Source organism: Silene latifolia, chromosome Y, assembly GCF_048544455.1.
Source record: "Silene latifolia isolate original U9 population chromosome Y, ASM4854445v1, whole genome shotgun sequence".
In the NCBI taxonomy this organism is placed as follows: domain Eukaryota; kingdom Viridiplantae; phylum Streptophyta; class Magnoliopsida; order Caryophyllales; family Caryophyllaceae; genus Silene; species Silene latifolia.
Window position 1 is genome coordinate 437447714 of NC_133538.1, and position 23404 is coordinate 437471117.

Sequence of the window (23404 nt, forward strand, 5' to 3'; positions counted from 1 at the left end):
ATTGTTAATCACTTTCACTTATTCATCATATTTTACTTTGTTAGTATGATTGACAACCTTGTTACCATGCTAAACTTGATAATGAGTGAGTAGTTTCCTTAACTAGGGTTAATGGGGAATTAGGGGAAACCAACATGGGGAATGTTTCATGCTTAATCTAATATGTCTTCATAATTAATTTGCTTGCTTGTTGTGATTTCAACTTATGCACATGTTATGTTTGATGAAATGCGAGCCTATGAATCCTTGCATTTTTTGATCCATCACTTATCTCTTCAATGAGGCTTGTAAGCTTATACACCAACTTGAGCCTCATTAGACCATGCATATAGTTGAATAGGAAGGATTAAGTCGACTTGTAGGTGTTGTACAATCTAATCGATTCGGCTCCGGGACCCAAACCTTCTTAGGGATTGTAAGCTTATACACCAACTCGATCCCATCACAACAATAAGTGCTTGCATCTAATTGAGAACATGTTTGTATGATCAACTCCCATGAATCCCCTATGAACCCATGACACCCTAGTGCCTTTAATTAATTGTTTACATCCCTTTTTAACATCTTGCTTGTTTTCATTGCTTTACTTTTATCTTCTTAATTAGTTTGGACCAATCTCATCTCAACCCAAATTGTGATACCCTAAGACACGACCATTTGCAATTGAAAATCCTACATCAATACCCGTCCCTTGGGATCTGACCTTTACTTGCCTCTTTGCTAAGAGTAGTTTGTGAAGTTATAAATATTGTTTTGGTTGGTAGCTTTTGACGACGAGTTTTAAATCGAACCAGGTTCGCCTCACGGACAGCGGCATTATATTGAAGTATTCTTGGGGCTTGTGAAAACATTGTAGAAAGCCTCAAAAATACCTCGTGAGCGGTGTGGAATTTGATGCATTGCCTTTGTAAGGCAGGATCCATAGCAAAAATAAAGAAGTTCTTAACTATCATAGAATTTCTAAGGTAATCTTCGTAAGCATTCCTTACATCGGCACTAGACCTTGTATTCGGTAAAGGGGGAGAGGGATCAACTAGATAGCGTAATTTAACATCATCTGCGGCGGCTAAACAAAGTTGTTCTTCCAAATCGTTAAAATTACTACCATTAGCACTTAAAGTGTATTTATGCAGGAACGAACAAAGCCAGGAATCATTAGGAATTGTAGATGGGATTGTGGTAGTTTGACTAGGTGAAGCCATTGTGATTACTACAAAAACGGAAATGAAAGGAAAAAACTTAACATTTATCGTTAAACAAAAATACTTGTAATTGAGTTTTAAGAGCAAGTGATGAGTCACGGACATGCCCTTAGTCTATGGGTGAAATGGGTTCATCAGGTATATATCAAAGACAAAGAATGGTTGACCTATAGTCCTAGCTATGAGTCAAGCTGGGCATGGAGGAAGATATGTAAAATAAAAGAGGACATTACTGCTGGACATGTAAATGGTAAGTGGTTTGGCCAAACCAAAGAGTATTCAGCAACTGAGTGCTATGACTGGTTCAGAGTTAAACATCCTAAATGCAGATGGGCAATGGTAGTGTGGAATTCTTGGTCCATACCTAAACATGTTATGCTTGCTTGGCTAATATCTAAGGAGGCCTTGAATACTAAAGATAAACTTCTCAAGATAAGGGGTTGTTACAATTCCCACTGTTGTATGTGTGAGCAAGCAGAGGAGAACCAAGATCATCTCTTTTATAAATGCAGCTATAGCAACAGACTGATAAATGCTATTAACAATCAAATCGGTATGATGTTACCTGAGAGCCGATGCTTGGAGTGGTGCAAAACCAAAAGGGGAACCAAATTACAGTGACGTGTTCAGATTATGGTAGTAGCTGCAGCTAATTACCATATATGGTACCAGAGAAATAAGCTCGAGTGGAAGGAAAAATGGACCGACCTGATATAATTGCTAACAAGATAAATTAAAATTGGAAGCAATGTGCAGAGTTAATAAGAAGCTCAAGCTACCTATCAGCAGCAAGGATCAAAAGTGGCTAGAACGAAGGGGATTGATTAACGTTGAGGCACAAGAAAGTAGATCTGGAAATGAGGGGGACTGATTTTCATTGTGGCTTGGCTATCTTAACAGTCGAGGCTGATAGTGTTGACTACCTTGGGTTGTTGGCTTTAATATGTTCTTTTGTTTTTAAAAATGTTGACTACTAGTTAGTCAGACTAGTTAAGAGGGGCCTCATATCTTTTGTATATTTGGACACTTTTTTGAATATATTATACTTACATTATACCAAAAAAAAAATGATCTCCCACTGAATTATATAAACGATTTCAAGATCCATCTTTATATAAACACGGGCACGGTAGGCCGATTTATCCCATATTTATATAAATTTGGTGAGTCAACTCTTTTAACCGATTCTACCATTAGAACTCTTGGTCGACGGATTTTCCATAAATTCCATCTATAGCCCCAAAACAAATATGGGCACGGTGGGCCGATACATCCCATATTTGTCCCGTTGAGTCCAACCAATATTCGCGTGTAACAACATTTATCACCCTACTTACCCAACGTAAAAAGAAGGCACCCCGGTGATCCGAGCCTACCCCCTAATGAAGAAGGGACTCATAGGTTCTACTAATTGGTAAGGCTAATATCAATTTTAATATGTGAGAGAACTTATCAATTTAATTGTCTATCACTTTTAAGTGAACTAAATAGGTGAATACTAGACAATTTAAAATCGATAACAAAAGGAAAACATGTTGTGACGATTTGGCATGAATGCATATAATTATAAAAACAATAAGTCCTAATATGGCCACCTTGTTAATCTAATTAACTTAAAATATTACACTTCGGAAACCAACTCCTTGGCCCCTTGAGTCTTCATAAAAATGGCCTCCATCTTTTGGACTTCGGAACTCCTTTCCGAAAACACTATCTTTAGGATACTTCATCTTGAGATAATACAAACTAACTACTAATAATCAAGTTACATAGCAATATCCTATTATACAATTTGTAATATAAATAAAACTATTAATTAATTACAAATTAGCGATACGAAATCGCAATTAATTACAAATTAAATCGATATTCCCTTACATTACGGGAAATACCAATTTCTAACTATGGCCATATTAGGTAAAATTACATTAATAAATGTACAATAAAATCCATTCATCTATATGAAAAATAAATATGCAAGAAAAAATTATCATAGCAAATCGTCCAACTTACCAACAACGATCATTTGAGCTTGTGTTGACGGAATTTTTACCATTAAAAATCCACAATTAATTCTTAAAATAATTTTAAAATTTACTCATCATACTAATCTGGTATAACCACAAAATAATTATTCCCACTAATTATTTTGTGCTTAAATGGGTTTAAAATTAATTTTTATAGCAAAAATAGCTTAAAAGTTCATAACTTTTATGAAAAATCAATTTATTCAAAATTTTTATAGAAAAATAAAATTTTAATTTTTTTTACATTCTGGTCATACACCAAAATGACATGCATGTAAAAAATATGGCCATAAAATTGCTTTAAAACAATTTTTGCAATTTGTTAAAGATAAAGTGACAATTTTACGATTTAATTCCAAATTAAATAATTAAAAATAAAATGACTTTAAAATAAAATTTTGAACATTTTGGAACAATTTCCAGGAGCTAAAAAATCAAAAATTTTGAGACCAAAAATTAGATAAATATTTATTTGTTAAATAACCATTATTTAGCGATTTCTTATCAAATAAAAATCGTTAAACTATTTAAATTAATCATATTAATTTATAATTGATGTGACTCATATTTGAGCACATTTAGTCCCCGAATTAGCCTCGTTCCTATGCTTTCTAGCACCTATTAGGGTAATTTCTTATCTTTAGTTTCCCATTTTGCATATTCTTTGAGGTTTTGTGTCCTTGGTAGAAGAGGATTGCTAGCCTCGCATTTACGGAGCAAAATGGAGCTAAATGGATTGCAACTAATGACCAAGCATCGAAGAGGAGACTGACACTAAAACCCTAAGCAAATAAATGAAGTGATATGGGCAATTGTGAAAGATCCACGCATCCCTAAGACAGTCCTCACGGATTGTTAGGGAGCCAAGAACAAGAGAAGAACTCTGTCCAACGATCAGAGCGTCCCGAGCCCAGGACGAGCGGATCAGAGCAACAATCCGAGCGTCCCAGTGTAACAACCCGGATTATAAAACAAAGGAAAAACTTATATAAAGAAAATATCAGAGTATGATATTGATAAAAGGGTCAAGGTGGCGGAAACACCAAGCCCAAATCCGGATCGATACTAAATCCAAACCGAACTAATACATTATTCGAAGGTTCCTAAAACATAAAGCAAACTCCTATTTTATTATTAAGCTCGCTTCGCACATTCTCCAAGCAAGCATCAACCAGTCAGCAACATCTGAACAACCTGAGAATGGGGGTCGACAATCAGTCGGGAGTAACTAGATGCTCTCCCAGTCATGTTTACAACAATTGAATTTAACTAACAATTATTAACAATTGAAATGCAAACCAGTAAACATGTGAGACCATCTATACTCATGAAAACTCGACACCAACTTACCATTGAACAACGACAAAGACAAACATATGAAATGATAACTCCAAGTCAAACCACATGTGACGACGCATAAAGACATAAACCATATTACGACATCATGCGAATCATAGATCCATCATAACCACGACATATAGGAACAAACCAAACAGCACAGCACAATGTATAGAATGAAGGCCGTTAGAGCGATTAACGGACTGTCTCTAACTAATGGAGCGATTAACGAACTGCCTCCATTCAATGGCATGGGCCGATTAACGAACTACACCCACAGTGGACTGGTAAACAAACTGGATCCACACTATGTATAGCTTATAACCACTGCCTATATGCGTAAGACCTGGCCAGACCTCTCGGTGAAACAAAGAGCGATTAACGAACTGCCTCTGTTACACCGAACGACACTCGGGGAACAGAGCAATTAACGAACTACCTCTGCTACCCCCCGACCATAGACCATAACAAATCTCCGAAGCGTAGCCTTAGTTCATTCCGATATAATATAACTGATACTATCGTCATGAATATACCAGCCAACCAACAAATGCACAGTTAACCGACTGTACTAATAATACATGAACAACATCATGACCCAACTCATAGAAAAGTATAAATAACTGCCCTACTTTTCATACGAACAAGCGTAAACGACAACATATGCACACATATCGTCATACAATATAACTGAACACCACATACATGTGAAACAAGTATCAACCATTTAATGTTATAGTACTCCAGCTATAACTTTTAACACTAACCATTCAATGTTATAGTACTCCAGCTATAACTTTTAACACTAACTATTCAATGTTATAGTACCCTAGCTATAAATTTAACAATACCCTTACCTCATAACTCAACGTTATATTAGCTCAGCTATAACATTGACTTCATTAGCCCAATGTTACATTAGCATTAGCTATAACACCGACATGTGACTTAAGTTATAGTAGCCCAGCTATAACATTGAGCTATAATCTCAAAGTTATACGGCTTCACCCATAACTTTATCACAACCTCAGAGTTGTACCAACCCAGCTATAACATTGAGCCATAATCTCAAGGTTATACTAGTTTAGCTATAACTCTAGGTCTTGTCCCATACCACCACCAAGCCGCCACTAGGGTTTCCATGGGGAACCCTACCCGCACGCCCAAACACCCAAACGGAGCATAGGCAAGATACGTTATGCAAGTTTAACGGTAAAACACATACATAAACACACAAGCACAATTAAACATTATCGTAAACAATCAAACACGTAACAATTACACAAATCAATTATTAAATCATGTAAATTACATCAATTGGCATAAACACAATTAAAGTAAAACACCTAGTTACCTTTTTAGCGAATTAAACCCTAGAGATCGTCTTCCACGATGTAGATGTCTTCTCTAGGTGCAGTCTCCACGCCTTTTATGAATCATCCACGTGCCAAAGATAACGAGTCTAATAAATATACTAATATATATAAACTATAAAAACTACGCGAAAACATAAAAACTTACGAAGAAGATAGATAGATCGAAGAAGTAGGATCGATCTAAGCACGAAAGATGATGAAAGGAGGAGGAAGAAGGTGCAGCACGAAACCCTAGGGAGGAGGGGATCTCACGACACCAAGGGAGGAAGGAGGAGGAGAGGATTAGGTTTAGAGTTTTGTGAGAAATTAGATAAAAGAAAAGCAAGGATTTGGTTTCCCATTTATAGAGAAGCTCATGGGTTTATTCTAAGCTTAATTAGGTCCAAAACTCACCCATAAACACTAAACCACACGTGAAACCCAAGAAAGAATGGGTCTTCACCGTTTTCGAACCCAACAGCTAAAAAGACAAGAGACGGATATTTTCCCGGAAAATAAAATATGAAATATGGGAAAATAAAATTAAAGAATTATATTACGGAAATTAGGGGTGTTACAATCCAACCCGTTAAAAAGAAGTTTCGTCCTCGAAACTTGATAAGAGAACTACCTCACTCGAAAAGATGCGGATGCTTCTCTCGCATAGACGCTTCGGTTTCCCAAGTCTCTTGTTCGAACTTCTGACTCCTCCACAGAACCCGAACCAAAGGTACAACCTTATTCCTTAGCCTCTTCTCCTGACGTTCCAAAATACGAACAGGTCGTTCCTCATAAGCCAGGTTAGGCTGAACCTCGATAACATTAGCATGTAGAACATGAGAAGGATCACTGCGATAACGGCACAACTGCGACACATGGAAAACATCGTGAACCTTTGATAGATTCGGAGGTAAAGCTAACCTATAGGCTACCTCGCTAACTCTCTCGAGCACCTCATAAGGTCCAATGTACTTAGGACTAAGCTGCCCTTAATCCAAAATCTCTTGACACCTTTCATCGGCGAAACCTTAAGAAAAACCTTATCGCCAACCTCAAACTCTATCCGCCTACGCCGCAAGTCTGCATACGTCTTCTGTCAATCCTGGGCTGACTTAAGCTTCTCACGGTTCAACCTTACTTGCTCAATCGATTTCTGAACCAACTCTGGACCAAGAACGACAGCTTCACTAGAATCGTCCCAACACAAAGGACTACGACACTTCCTTCCATAAAGTGTCTCAAACGGAGCCATCTGAATACTAGCTTGGTAACTGTTGTTGTAGGAGAACTCCACAAGCGGTAAAATCTTCTCCCAACTAACTTGGAACTCAAAAGCACAAGATCGCAACATATCCTCGAGCGTCTGAATCGTACGCTCAGTCTAACCATTCGTTTCAGCGTGAAAAGCCATACTCATCTTAAGCTCACTGCCCAAAGCCAACTGAAGTTTCTTCCAAATCTGAGAACAAAACCTCGGATCACGGTCGGAGATGATATCCTTAGGAACCCCATGAAGACGAATGATCTCACGCTCATATGAATTCGCTAGCTCCTCGAGATTCCAAGTTTCCTTCATCGGAATGAAATGCGCGACCTTAGTCAAACGATCAACCACGACCCAAATCACATTCATTCCTCTCGGCGATCTTGGCAAACCCGTGACGAAGTCCATCGAAATCGAATCCTATTTCCATGTGGGAATCACCAAAGATTGCAGTAGACCACCAGGTCTCTGTGTTTGAACTTGACCTTCTGACAAACCAAGCAACGGCCCACAAACTTAGCGATCTCTTTCTTCATACCCGGCCACCAAAACTGTAGCTTCAGATCCTTATAAATCTTATCACCACTAGGATGAACCGAATAGGGAGTACTATCAACCTCCTTGAGAATCTTACATTTTAAGACCTCACAGCTAGGTACACACCAACGACCTTGGAATTGCAGACCATCATCAGGACCAACGTCGAAGTCTGTGGCGCGACCTTCGCTTATAGCGACTCGAACTCCTTCTAAGAATTCATCCTCTCTTTGCTTAACTCGGATCTCATGAAGGATCTCGGGTTCAGCAACCATCGCACTCAAATCTAGAGTACCATGAAGGATTACCTCGAAGCTGATATTTTGGAACTCTCGACTCAAGTCATCAGGTAACACCATCACGGATCTCAACGCATGATACACCTTGCGACTCAAAGCATCGGCAACTACGTTTGCCTTACCCTCATGATACCGCAGCTCAACCTTGTAGTCGTTAAGCAGCTACAACCAACGTCTCTGCGTCATGTTAAGATCTCTCTGAGTGAAGATTTACTTTAATCTCTTATGATTCGTATAAATGTTGCAAGAGACATCATACAAGTAGTGTCGCCAAAGCTTAAGTGCAAACACCACTACTGCTAACTCAAGATCGTGAGTCGTGTAGTTCATCTCGTGAACTTTCAACTGACGAGAAGCATAAGACACAACTTTACTCTTCTGCATCAAGACACCACCTAACCCAAACTTTGACCCATCGCAGAAAACATCGAACTCAACGCCCTCTTCAGGTTGAGTCAACACAGGAACGGTAGTCATCCTATTCTTCAACTCCTGGAAAGCAACTTCACAAGCCTCAGTCCAAATGAACTTATATTCCTTCTTCATTAACTGAGACATCCGTCTCACGATCTTAGAGAAATTATGCACAAACCGATTATAGTACCCAGCTAGTCCAAGGAAACTCCAAACCTTGTTCACATTCATTGGACTCTCCTACTCGCCACAGCTGGAATCTTCGATGGATCAACCATAACTCCATTGCCAAATATCACATGATCCAAGAAGGTAACTTCCGTTAGCCAAACCTCGGACTTCGAGAACTTAGCATACCACTTCGCTTACGCAGAGTCTCCAACGTAACACGAAGATGACTCTCGTGTTCAGCCTCATCTCTCGAGTAAATCAGTATGTCGTCTATGAACACCACGACACACTTATCCAAATACTCGCTGAAAGTGCGGTTCATCCGATCCATAAAAACAGCAGGTGTATTCGTCAACCCAAACGGCATCACCACGAACTCATAGTGGCCATACCTCGAACAAAACGCAGTCTTAGGAATATCCTCATTCCTAACTGGAATCTGATGGAAACCAGACCTCAGATCGATCTTCAAGAACACACTCGCACGACGGAGTTGATCAAACAAATCCTCGATCCTCGGCAAAGGATACTTATTCTTGATTGTAATCTTGTTCAGCTCACGGTAGTCAATGTACAACCGCATACTACCATCCTTCTTCTTAACGAACAAAACAGGACCACCCCACGGCGAAGCACTCGGTCGGATAAAACCCTTATCAATCATCTCCTCAAGTTGCTTCTTAAGTTCCTATAACTCAGCTGGTGCTATACGATAGGGAGCTTTCGAAATGGGACCAGTTCCAGGGAACAACTCAATCGAGAACTCCACGTCTCGCTTAGGAGGAATACCAGGTAGATCCTCAGGAAAGACATTGGAAAAATCCTTAACCCACAGGGATATCCTCTAACTTTGGCTCAGGTGAAACAACCTGAACACTGCACAGATAGATCTGATGACCCTTTCTACCCATGTTAACCATCTTCAAATCAGAAACCCACTTGACCGTAGGTGTAACCCTACCACCTTGATAAGAAACCCTTGTACCTGTAGGACTCTTAAGCACGATATTCTGATCATGACACAGGAACCTAGCGTCATAGCGAGATAACCAATCCATGCCCAAAATGACATCAAACTCTCCTTGTTTGAATTAGACAAGGTCCGCAGGAAGGATCGCCCCTGCAATGCTGACAGGTACGTCCTTGAACAAAACTGAGCAAGAAACAATCTCGCCCGTAGGGAGGGATATAGAGGTATGAACAGATGATGAGGATTTGAGTCCAGCTCGGTCGGAAAAGGACTCGGATATGAAAGACATCGACGCACCCGTATCAAAAAGGACAAAAGCAGAAAAAGAGTGAACGAGAAAGGTACCCGTAACCACGTCTGGATTAACATCTGCCTTAGCACGACTCATGACAAACACACGACAAGTCTTCGGAGCATCAACCTTCAGCGCTTCCGTCTTTGGTTTCTGGGAGCAATCGATCGACTTGTGTCCCGGAGCCTTGCAGGTATAACATGTAGTCGGAGTACCAGTAACACATGTCGTACGTGGGTGGTATGCCTTTTCACACTTATAGCAAGATAAATCCCTCTTACCTTGACCCTGGTCACGCGGAGTGTACGAACGAGCCTCATACTTCTGCCACTTCTGGGGAGCACTGGGAGTAACATAAGGCCTCTTCACGAACTTACCCTTCGCACCCTCCTCAGCCTCGGTAGCAAGTACTGAATCATAGATACTAAGAGCACGATCGTAAGCCTGCTGGAAAGAAGTCGAAGGAATGCCAGGCATAGCAGTCTGGACCTTAGGAGCCATATTCTTCTTATAACGACGATTCCTCGACACATCGTCCACATCCAAAAAGTAACGAATCGCAACAGCTTCACGAACTTGTTGGTGTACTCCTCAATGGTCATTGTATCTTACTATAGACGAAGGAACTCCTGCTCCTTCTGCCAGCGCATCTACTTAGGATAAAACCTTTTCTTCAGAGCCTCAGAGAAAACAGCCCAACCATATCCTGGTTGAACTTCCAGACCAGCTCTAGTAAGAGCCCACCAGTTGTCGGCGTCATCCTTCAGATAATAGGTGACGATATCCACCTTATGATCCTCAGGACACCCAGTAATGAGGAACAACTTCTCCATCTCTCGAATCCAAGCCTCCAAAGCAGTAGGATCATTCGCACCATCATAGGTAAGAGGACGGTGATGAGCAAAGCGATCAAACACAGTCGGTTGCGGATGGTTGTTGTTGTTGTTGTTGTTGTTGTTGTTGTTGTTGTTGTTGTTGTTGTTAGTAAAACCTTCAGCGATAGATGCCAAATCGGCCTCAAGTCTTCTGATGCGGTCAGCATCGGTCTCACCATTCGCGTAACGCACCATCTGTAAGAACGAAATCTCGTTATTAGTGGTAGAACCTAAGTACCACTCCAAGCAACTACTCATGCACTTATCAAACATAAGATAACCAACAAATCCTATTGGTTTCTACCCTATTTACTCTCACTCATTAACTAGATCATTTATTTTAGTCATCAACTAAGCGAGAGTTGGGAGCGTGTTCACTCTGATACCAACTGTAACAACCCGGATTATAAAACAAAGGAAAAACTTATATAAAGAAAATATCAGAGTATGATACTGATAAAAGGGTCAAGGTGGCGGAAACACTAAGCCCAAATCCGGATCGATACTAAATCCAAACCAAACTAATACATTATTTGAAGGTTCCTAAAACATAAAGCAAACTCCTATTTAATTATTAAGCTCGCTTCGCACATTCCCCAAGCAAGCATCAACCAGTCAGCAACATCTGGACAACCTGAGAATGGGGGTCGACAATCAGTCGGGAGTAACTAGATGTTCTCCTAGTCATGTTTACAATAGTTGAATATAACTAACAATTATTAGCAATTGAAATGCAAAACCAGTAAACTTGTGAGGCCATCTATACTCATGAAAACTCGACACCAACTTACCATTGAACAATGACAAAGACAAACATATGAAATGATAACTCCCAAGTCAAACCACAAGTGACGTCGCATAAAGAAATAAACCATATTACGACATCATGCGAATCATAGATCCATCATAACCACGACATATAGGAACATACCAAACAACACAGCACAATGTATAGAATGAAGGCCGTTAGAGCGATTAACGAACTTTCTCTAACTAATGGAGCGATTAACGAACTGCCTCCATTCAATGGTATGGGCCGATTAACGAACTACACCCACAGTGGACCGATAAACAAACTGGATCCACACTATGTATAGCGTATAACCACTGCCTATATGCCTAAGACCTGGCCAGACCTCTCGGAGAAACACAGAGCGATTAACGAACTGCCTCTGCTACACCGAACGACACTCGGGGAACAGAGCGATTAACGAACTGCCTCTGCTACCCCCGACCATAGACCATAACAAATCCCCGAAGGGTAGCCTTAGTTCATTCCGATAGTATATAACTGATACTATCGTCATCTATACACCAGCCAACCAATAAATGCACAGTTAACTGACTGTACCAATAATGCATGAACAACATCATGACACAACTCATAGAACAGTATAATTGACTGCCCTACTTATCATACGAACAAGCGTAAATGACAACATATGCACACATATCGTCATACAATATAACTGAACACCACATACATATAAAACAAGGATCAACCATTCAATGTTATAGTACTCCAGCCATAACTTTTAACACTAACCATTCAATGTTATAGTACTCCAGCTATAACTTTTAACACTAACCACTCAATGTTATAGTACTCCAGCTATAACTTTAACAATACCCTTACCTCATAACTCAACATTATATTAGCTCAGCTATAACATTGACTTCATTAGCCCAATGTTACATTAGCATTAGCTATAACATCGACATGTGACTTAAGTTATAGTAGCCTAGCTATAAGATTGAGCAATAATCTCAAAGTTATACGGCTTCACCCATAACTTTATCACAACCTCAGAGTTGTACCAACCCAGCTATAACATTGAGCCATAATCTCAAGGTTATACTAGTTTAGCTATAACTCTAGGTATTCTCCCATACCACCACCATGCCGCCAGTAGGGTTTCCATGGGGAACCCTAGCCGCACGCCCATACACCCAAACGGAGCATAGGCAAGATATGTTATGCAAGTTTAAAGGTAAAACGCATAAGTAAACACACAAGCACAATTAAACATGATAGTAAACAATCAAACACGTACCAATTACACAAATCAATTATTAAATCATGTAAATTACATCAATTAGCATAAACACAATTAAAGGAAAACAACTAGTTACCTTTTTAGCGAATTAAATCCTAGAGATCGTCTTCCACGCTATAGATGTCTTCTCTAGGAGGAAGGAGGCGCGGCACAAAACCCTGGGGAGGAGGGGATCTCACGACACCAAGGGAGGAAGAAGGAAGAGAGGATTAGGTTTAGGGTTTTGTGAGAAATAAGAGAAAAGAAAAGCAAGGGTTTGGTTTCCCTTCTTATTTGTAGAGAAGCTCATGGGTTTATTCCAAGCTTAGGCCCAAAACTCAGCCATAAACACTAAACCACACGTGAAACCCAAGAAAGAATGGGTCTTCACCGTTTTCGAACCCAACGGCTAAAAAGACAAGAGACGGATATTTTCCCGGGAAATAAAATATGAAATATGGGAAAATAAAATTAAAGAATTGTATTACGTAAATTAGGGGTGCTACACCCAGAGCAGGATCCGAGCGTGTCAGAGCACGATCCGAGTGTCCTGACTGCCAGCTGGAGCGGATCGCCTCACAGGACAAGGCGTGCTTCACCTCAATCCGCGCGTGTCCCTGGGGAGTTGCTACACCAATCCGCGCATGTCCCTCGGGAGTTGCAAATCATGAAGCTTCTCTTAGGGTCTTAATCGTCATTTAAGCTCTTAGTAACCCTAATCCTTGTACTTAATTTTAGTATAAATACCCTATTGTACTATCTTAGAACATCTAATCTCATCTTATCATAATCAACTCCTAAATTTAGTCTTAATCAAAGTTGTAATACACATCTCAATATTAATCATATCTTAATCTTTCCTTAATTCTCTCAATTGTTCTTAGTTTAGTTGGGTAATTGGAAGATTATTTGGGTTTATTGGAGGATTGACAACCTTCCATCAATCATCAAGTTTACTTCTATTATTCTTTGCTTTATTATTTGGATCATCTCAAGTAGGTATAATCTCTTTTTACCCTTGTTTAATTATTGTTAATCACATCATTTATTCATCATGTTTTGCTTTGTTAGTATGATTGACAACCTTATTAGCATGCTAAACTTGATCATGAGTGAGTACTCCTTTAGCTAAGGTTAATGGAGAATTAGGGGAAGTAATCATGGGAATTGATCTATGCTTAATCTAATATGCTTTCATAATCATTTGCTTGCTTATTGTGATTTCAACATATGCACATGTTATGTTTGATGAAATGCGAGACTATGAATCCTTGCATTTTTTACCCATCTCTTATCTTTTCAATGAGGCTTGTAAGACATAAACCAACTCGAGCCTCATTAGACCATGCATAAAGTTGAATAGTAAGAGACTAAGTCGACTTGTAGGTGTTATAAAGTCTTGATTGACTCGGCTCTGGGACCCAAATCTTCCTAGGTTTTGTAAGAATACACTAACTCGATCCCATCACAACAATAAGTGCTTGCTTTTATTTGAGAACATTTGCATGATCTATTTCCATGATTCCCCTATGAACCCATGACACCCTAGTCCCTTTAATCAATTGTTTACAAACCCTCTTAATTGCTTTACTTTGTCTTCATTAGTTTATATTCATCTTGTTGAATAGTTTTGACCATACCTCATCTGAACCCAATTTATGACACCCTAAGACATAACTACTTGCAATTGAAATCCTAAATCGATACCCGTCCCTTGGGATCCGACCTTTACTTACCTCTTTACTAAGAGTAGTTTGTGAAGTTATAAATATTGTTTTGGTTAGGTAGTGACAACGACTAAGCACTAAGCACAAAAACGACCCGGCCAAAAATGGCGCCGTTGCCGGGGACGGTGTTCAATTGATTTGATTTTTGTTAATTGTTTTTAATTATGTCTTTCTTTACCTTGGGGAATTCAATCTCCTCAAGGTTGTTCTAATTGTTTTCTAGTTGTTTCATATTTTGCATGACTAGAAGATCACAAGGTAATTTGTTACCTATTGATTTCGAGATTGAAAGGACCTTAACCAACAATAGAAGAGTTGCTAGAGGTACTTCAAGAGTCGTAGGTATTGGAGAGATTGTGGACATTCAACCAAATAACATTGAGTTTGTCAATCCTTTTGCAATAGAAGGAGAGGATAATCCAATTCCAAACCCACCTCAAAATCAACCTACAATGCCTAAATTTTCATCACATTCCGTACCAACCGAGGAGAACCTACCAAATGGTACTCCTACACCACCACATTTAACCGGTAATTTCATTGCCAAATCCATATTCATACAATTAGTTGAGAGAATTCAATTTGGAGGGATGCCTAGTGAAGATATTCATTTACATATGCAGACTTTTTGCGATTATTGTGATGCAATTTCTCAAACCGGAGTTACTCAAGACCAAATCCGATGGGTATTGTTTCCTTTTTATTTGATCGGTACCGCAAAGCAATGGTTGAAGAGCTTAGACAAGGCTACCCTTGGTATTGATTCATGGAAGAAGCTAGCACTTGCCTTCTACAAGAAATTCTATCCTCCGGAGAAGACTAATATGTTGAGAGCCCAAATCACCGGGTTCAAGCAAAGGGATAAGGAATCATTATATGAAGCATGGGAGAGATTTAAGGACACTTGTCGTTCTTGTCCACACCATGGACTTAGTGAGTGGTTCCTTGTGCAACAATTTTGGAACGGCATATATGAAGACTCACGCAATGCTCTTAATATGGGATCCAATGGGAGGTTTACCGAAGTTGATGACAATCAAACATGGGCCAAAATCAAAGAGATGGCGGTTCATAATTCCCAATATAGTAGGCCTCGAAAGGCCACTAGAGGAGGAAAGCATGAGGTAGATTTCATCACATAATTGGGTGCTCAACTAAGTCCTCATATCGACACCATCAATTTGAAGTTTGAGAAGGCCATGGCAAAACTTGATGAAGCTTTCAAATCACCCAAACAACTTGTTAATGCTATGGTGCCATCATCCTCAATCCCAAATGGAGTATGTGAAAGTTGTGGAACCTTGGGACATGATCAAAACGAATGTAGGGGAACAAATGAACAAGTAAATGCTTTCCAAGAAATACAAGAGTGGTACCCCTTATTCCAACTACTATAATGAGAAAACCAAATTCCATCCAAATCTCTCATATATGAGCCAAAATGTTCAAAACCCTCAACCGACATACACTCCACCTGCAATGAGAAACCAATCTCAAAGACCCTTTTTAAACCAAAGCCAAGGTTATAAAAATCAACCTTCTTACAACCAATCCAATGACCAAAGCTTTGATGTTCAAAAAGCGGTCCTCCAAATGCAAAAGACCCAACATGAATTCTTCACCCAAATGCAAAAAGATAGCAAAGCTAAAGAAATCACCATCAACAATATACTTGCCCATACCAAAATGTTAGAGACTCAAATGACCCAATTAGCATCTTCTAGCTCCCAAAGACAAAAGGGGCAATTACCTCCTCAAGGTAACCCGTCCACAAGACATCAGACGGTTAATGCTATCCATTTGAGGAGCGGTACAAGATATGAGGGGCCGTAGAGGCCAATTGATGAAGATATTTTGTATGCTAGTGGCAAGCAAGGAGTTGTGGAGAACTCTAACGAAGAAGAACCCACTACCAACGAACTTTTAAAGAAGAAGAATGAAGAAAAGGCTAAGGAGCCTATTATGATTAGACTTTTATTCCCAAGTCGCCAAGCGAAGCCTAAGCTTGATGAGCAACTCGAAAAGGTCATGGAAATTGCGAAGAACATAGAAATCTCAATCCCATTCACGGAATTGATCAATCATGTTCCGGCATATGCAAAGTACATGAAGGATATTCTTACCAAGAAGAAATCCATCCGAAAGTTGGAGACTATTGCCTTTACCAAAGTGAGTAGTTCTATTCTTCAAGGGAGTTCCCCTCCAAAGGTCAAAGATCCGGAAAGTTTTTCTATCCCATGTACCATTGGCGACACTACAATCAACAAAGCATTATGTGATATTGGAGCAAGTGCAAGTGTCATGCCATACTCGGTATGTAAGAGGCTAGGAATGGGAGAGCTCAAATGCACCAACATCACTCTTCAAATGGCAGATCGACCAACAAAGATAACTTTAGGGGTATGGGACGATGTGCCAGTAAGAATTGGCAAATTCTTCATCCCGGTAGACTTTGTCATTGTAGACATGGAGGAGGATTCCAACATTCCTATCATTTTGGGAAGACCTTTCTTGCATACCGCCGGAGCGGTAATCGATGTGAAATATGGAGAGCTCACACTTGAAGTAGGGGATGAGACAATTACTTTCAATCTTGACAAAACAATGAGAGCTCCCCGACTACATGAGCCATGCTTCATGGTCGATCACTATAGCCGAGAAAGTGATAGGAAGAAATTAGAATATCTATGCAAAGATAAAACCATGGGTAAAGAAAGATCACCCATATGGAAGGATAAATTGGATGACCTTCAAGTAGCTCTATTCGGAGAGCATGGAATTTTCAACAACAAGAATGAGAGCTTGAATAGCTCACCCATTATGACAAGTAATGAAGAAGGCCTCATTGGCCAACATAGCAAGAAAGGAGAGTTGCTTTTGTCAACTCATGACATCACTGGCGAACAAGCTAGTAAAGTTTGCGGTCTATGGGACGATGAATTTGAAGGATTGGTCAATCCTTATATTGGAAATGCTATGACCCTAGACCAAGGCTTTGTTGATCCTTGTCATCACTTTGACTTGGACTACAACAATGAAGAAAACAATGCACAAAGGTCTACGCAAGATCTTTATCATGAAAATGAGCAAGCCTTCGACTACTTCTACAAGGTGTTGAGCAACATCAACAACACCTTAGCTTTGCCCCCTTGATATCTCTCACAAGAAGGAGAGTTTGGTGGAGTCCTCCCTAAACCACTATTTTTAAATATTCTAACCCCTTAACTCGCATTTTATTTCCTTTATTGCATCTTTGTCATTTTTGGATTTGCATTTTTGTGATTTATTACAAAAAAATTATTTTTGACATGAGAGCAAGTGAGGGAGGTATTTTAACATGTTTTAATATGTAGTGCTTGACCAATTATGGGGATGGCAAATGCCTAGGCTAATCAAGCCTTTGTAGTGCAACCCACAACATTTAACAAGGAAAGGAAGGAAGAATGACACGGGAAAAGGAATCCCCACGAGCAGACCTGACCTCGTTGGAGCTGAGTATGATCCGAGCGTCCCCAAGCACAATCCGTGCGTCCTGGCCTTAGGACGTGGGAGCTGGGAAGCTTCAAAATTGTGGAAAAAACCAATAGGAAATCTGTGCAAGCCGAGCTCAGGACGCTCGTCCTCTATCACAATCCGCTCGAGCTGCTATCAAGCCGCGGGTCCTGGGAAGGCTCAAATTGGTGAAATTTCGTTGTGAGAAAATTTGCACATCCCAGGAACAATTCGAGCGTCTCAGCTGAAATCCGCTCGAGTTAGCTTCAATCCGCGCATCCAAGCACTGCTTTGATTTTTCAAAAAACTTTGTTAGATGAACCGCACGTCCTAAGTCTAATCCGAGCATTCCTGGCCTGGTACTTAAACAAAACAAGGGACAACACTCCTTCCTCCTAATTCATTTCCATCTTTCAAAAACACAAACACATACATTTTTCCTCACTACAACCCTCAAACCCCTCATTCAAAAACACCAATTTCTCAACAAAATTCACCACAATCAAAACAAAACTTGCTCAAAACAAGATTAAATAACTTCTTCATCAACAAAAGACCCTCTAAACATCAATTTCCTCACAAATTGAATCAATTTTCTAGGGTTTGGGCAAAATTTCAAAAATCCCAAATTGATTGAGGAATTGATTGAAGTTTGAAGAAGCAAGGAGCATTCAAGGAATATCTTGGTTTGTTGATACTAATTTCATAAGGAGCATACAATGACAAGGACTAAAGGCGGAACCAAGGCACCCAAGACTCCAAATTTTTCAAAGAGGTAACAAGATCTTCAAGCTTCTAGGGCTTTGGTAGTATCTCAAAGGGAGCAAGTCCGAGAAATTGTCGATCCTATTGAGGAAGCTACCACATCTACTCCGGTTGTAGAACAATTGCCAAATTTTCTGGAGGTAACTTTCTTAACCGAAAAACATAGGATTTCCTTCTATCCCTTGCCAAAAAGAAAGTTGTAGCTACCAAGTTCATTTGCCATGATACATTGCAAAAGTTGGGTGTCCTTGAACAAACTAGAGCATTTTTCTAGTCAATGGGGTTGACAACCCTCTTTGATATGGATGAATTGACTTACCCCTCATTGACCATGGAGATCATAAGCTCCTTGAGGGCATATAAGATAGAGACTCGAAATTATATCGAGTTCCGACTTGTGAACAAGAGTAGAACAATGTTTAAGGATGAGTTTGTAAAAGTGTTTGGTCTTATGTAACATGATCGTTATGAGAAGAAGCCTTTAAAATATGATGCCGCACCCCTTTGGAAGGCTATCACCGGTCGAAAATTTGAGTCCATCCGGGAGTGTCATGCTTTGTATGTCCACCATCCGGGCATAAGAATTTGGCACAAGTGTGTGGCAAATACTTTTATTGCTAGGAAAGGCACCAACCACTTCACCTAACTTGATTTTGTCTACCTTGAGTCCTTCTTAAATGTCAATGGAAAGTCCACCAAAAAGTACAACATTCTTCAACTATTGATTGACCGGTGGCTAGAGATTGATAATGGGAAAGAGGGAGTGGCCTACATTGTAAACGGAGGCTTGGTAACAAGGTTAGCTAAGCATTTTAACCCGGAATTCAACAAAGATAACACCTACAAACCGGTTAAGGGAAGCTACCTTCTTGATATGAGCACTTTGATCAACAAATTTCATTGGGCCAAGAATGACAATCTTGACAATAAATATGAGTGGCTCATCAAGGAAGCCAAGTCCATTTTTTTGCCCGCCAAGATTTGCTGTATCTCCGCCCATAGACCAAACTACCTAATACCCGTCTCCAAAGAAGCCGAGGAGATTATCAAGCAACAAAGGGATCCAATTGCCTAGCCCTCCTCCTCCTCCATTGTGACTCCACCCTATCCTATTGCCTACCAAGAGTTCAAACCAAGTGACTTTAGTGTTGTGGTAGGCAATGACTACTTGACCCAATTAATGCAACAAATGCATAGAGAAGCTTATGAAGACCGGGTGAATGCCTATCAAGCCCAATATCCGCCCCTTCTACATCTATCTAGGCAAGGACTTCTAATCCTTCATGTCCTTTGCCTAGTTGGGCGGATAAGGAAGATTTTTTCCCTTCTACTACTCAAGATGCCGAAAGGGATAGTCGGGTGGCTAATGTAAATAAGGTTGTTGTTGTTGAAGACGGGGAAGGTATTGGTTTATGCCAAGAAGAAGAAGAGCGAGGTTCAAGTTCTAACGATGAAGAAGATGGTGAATCCTCCGGTTTAATGGAGGTTGATGGTAATGATGCCGCTGATGAGGATGTCGCAATGAGCGACAATTGAGGGTTGTCAAGGCTTATTAGAGGATACCACAACTGCGGGGTTGATTACTTGACTTCAACCTATTCCATTGTGAGTTTCCTACACCTCCTTTAGCTTTGTCTCTATATCATGTTTTTAATCTTTATCTCGAGTATTTGTTTTGAGTCCTAGCAACATTTAAAGGACTACCACCTCGGTTCCATTGAGGTGTCGTATTTTGTTCCCATTAGCAAAATCCAAAATGACAATTAGGATTCATGCATTGCATCCTTTCCTTATGCATGAACTCCCCCTATTTTTACACTAGAAATAGTGTCTTACTCGGTTTGGGGAAGTTCACACGCAAGGGATGCGAGTTAATTCAAATTAGCTCTCCGAACAATCGAAAGCATGCATCATATAGGATATATTAGATTGCATTCACTTGTTTTATACTCCCTCCCATCCACTCTTTTCTTCCCATTTGAAGTGGGCACTGGGATTAAGGGTGGGGAGTATAATATTGAAAAAAATATGAGTGGGGTTTGGTAATTGGAGAGAGGTATGAATAATTAGGATTAAATATTAATAAAGGAGATGGGTGGGGTTTGGTTATTGGAGAGAGGTAGGAATAATTAGAATTAAATATTAATAAAGGATATGGTGGGGTTTGATGAGTGGAGAGAGGCAGAAGTATAATATTAATAAAAACTTTCTCAAAAGGAAAGGGGAAGAAAACCTGAATAATTCGTTTTAGGAAATATGGAAGAAAAGAGTGGATGAGAGGGAGTATGCCATATAGTTTGCATATTAGTTTAGAAATCATACATATTCATATATATTGCATTGCATAATTACCTATCGTATTGGCCATTGAGGACAATGCCCATACTAGTGTGGGGATGGGAAATTATAACTTAACCTTGAATTCAAAAAATGATAAAAACTGAAAAATTCTTGAAAAATTCATAAAAATTGAAAAATTTCTCAAAAATACAAAAACATGTTCATTCCTTTGTAGTATATGTTAGTTATTTAGACCAAATTAATACTCATCTTATGATATCAAAATTACAAATTAATTTTAGGTGGTCTAAATCTACATGCATGCAAAGCAAAATATAAAAGAGATGGAATTAAACCATCTTAAGACAAAAATTCCTTAAATTGTTATAAGGCAAAATAGGCACAACTCAAGGACTCCTTGGTGTTGTTCTTGTGCTAATGCAATAAGGATGATCCTCCAACACCTTAATTACCAAAGTAGGTAATCTCCTAAGGTGGCACCCAAGATAAACCCAAAATACTACTAAAATACTAACTAGGTAAATGTAGTAGTAACCTTGTTTATTTGTATATTTGATGTACTAATTAATATTATTACCTTGATAATATTATTAGTTTACTTTTATATGTGTTTATTGTAAAAGGATGAACAAAATAAGAAGAAAAATATGGTCTATTGATGGTGTATATGAACCATCCACAACAAGCACACAAAGACCAAATTTTCTTCATATTTCCAACCTTAGAAATGATGGAAGGACTTAGGTATATATAGGCATGCAAATGTATACAATTCACATACAAATGCTAGTGGAAAATGCATACCTTTTCCACTCACAATTAGTGTATTAGTAGTGCATAAAAATCTGTCCAAATGGTCCCCTCCGGGTCCATTTCAATTTTCGACATTTGCCCCACAAATGCTTATAAGTCTTATATTTAATTATCTGACATATTAAATATTAATTTGATTATTTAACACTTAAATAATATAAATTAACTACCAATGACTACTTAACTATTGAGTAATCATAAGACCATTTTATCAACATACAATGTGTCAATATTATCCCAATTAGCTAATTTTACAACCTCTTGTAAAATATAAATAGTTAATTAATTCCATCTCAAAACATATACACATATAGCAAAAAATTAATTAATTAATAAATTCTAAATTATTAATTTATTACTTAAATATCACATAATTAAATAATAAATCTTCTCTACCCGAGTTCGTAACCCGTCATCAAATAATACTTTTACGTGACTAATTAAAAGTCAAATAATACAAGGAATTAATTATCTCGTATCTCATACAAACAATTAATTCATTCTTTTTGGGCATCATCCTAAAGGGATTAGCTGATCACCGCCGTCACACGACAGTAATGTCAAACTCTAGTCAGCCAATCATTACTGATTAACGATGACCAGCTCACAAATAAAAAGATAAATCCCTGATATTCCTTTTACGAGATTTATATGTAAACGCACTTATTGTGGAGGACACTACTCCAACAATCTCCCACTTGTCCGACACAAGTGTGCGTTACCAATTCTCTTATCCAATAATATCTCCCACTCAATGCAAGATGTCTTTCAGGTCGTTCTTGCACGTGATCATATCATAAAGTGGTTTCCTCAATCAGGAGAATGACTGTCTGAACGGATAATCTACTATAGATCTCATCCGAGCATGGCCACGCATTTCCAGTCACCTCTCCTCGAGTGGCCTTGAGATAAAATATGGTATAAATGGACAATCCCGTTGACCTATCTTCTTCGTTCGATACAGATCACAATTACCCGGTAAATGCTGATCGGCCTCCTTTTACGGTGCGACCTGGAACAAAAACCAAAGCCACCAGAAAACCGCACCAACTCAGATAAATAGTCACCAATCAAAAGAATTGACTCATAGGAATATATAGAAATCCTCGCTACGACCCAGCAACAAAATGACTCAATAAACGGTCACTCTTCGACAAATCGTCTCATAATATGCTTATGTAACCGACCCGTCATCATTTTGACCATATGACAGTCGAACCTGTCATCTATCGCCTTACAATCTAGCCACTCCGAGACGTCACCTCATTAAGTAACTAGGGACAAAATACAATGTTAATCCAGTTCACTTTAATAGAGTTCGACTTGGTCACTACAATCTATTTGGATAAAACAAAGTATATAAAAATTCAGATAGAAAACTAAATGCAACGATAAATATAATTATCATATATATGAAATAATAAATAAAATATCTTAATTGTTACATATCATATAAATTACAACAGTTCTGGCATTCATCTCAATCCCATCGAAATTACATGACTATCATGTTTGGCTTGAGACAA

At 39.0% G+C, this 23404-nt stretch overlaps 1 non-coding gene across 1 annotated transcript; it reads right to left on the reverse strand.

Annotated features, from left to right (window-relative positions):
• Positions 1–15331: 15331 nt before the first annotated feature.
• Positions 15332–15438, reverse strand: LOC141636083 (small nucleolar RNA R71). The gene has a single exon (XR_012540720.1). It is a non-coding gene; the product is annotated as a small nucleolar RNA R71 (small nucleolar RNA).
• Positions 15439–23404: the final 7966 nt, after the last annotated feature.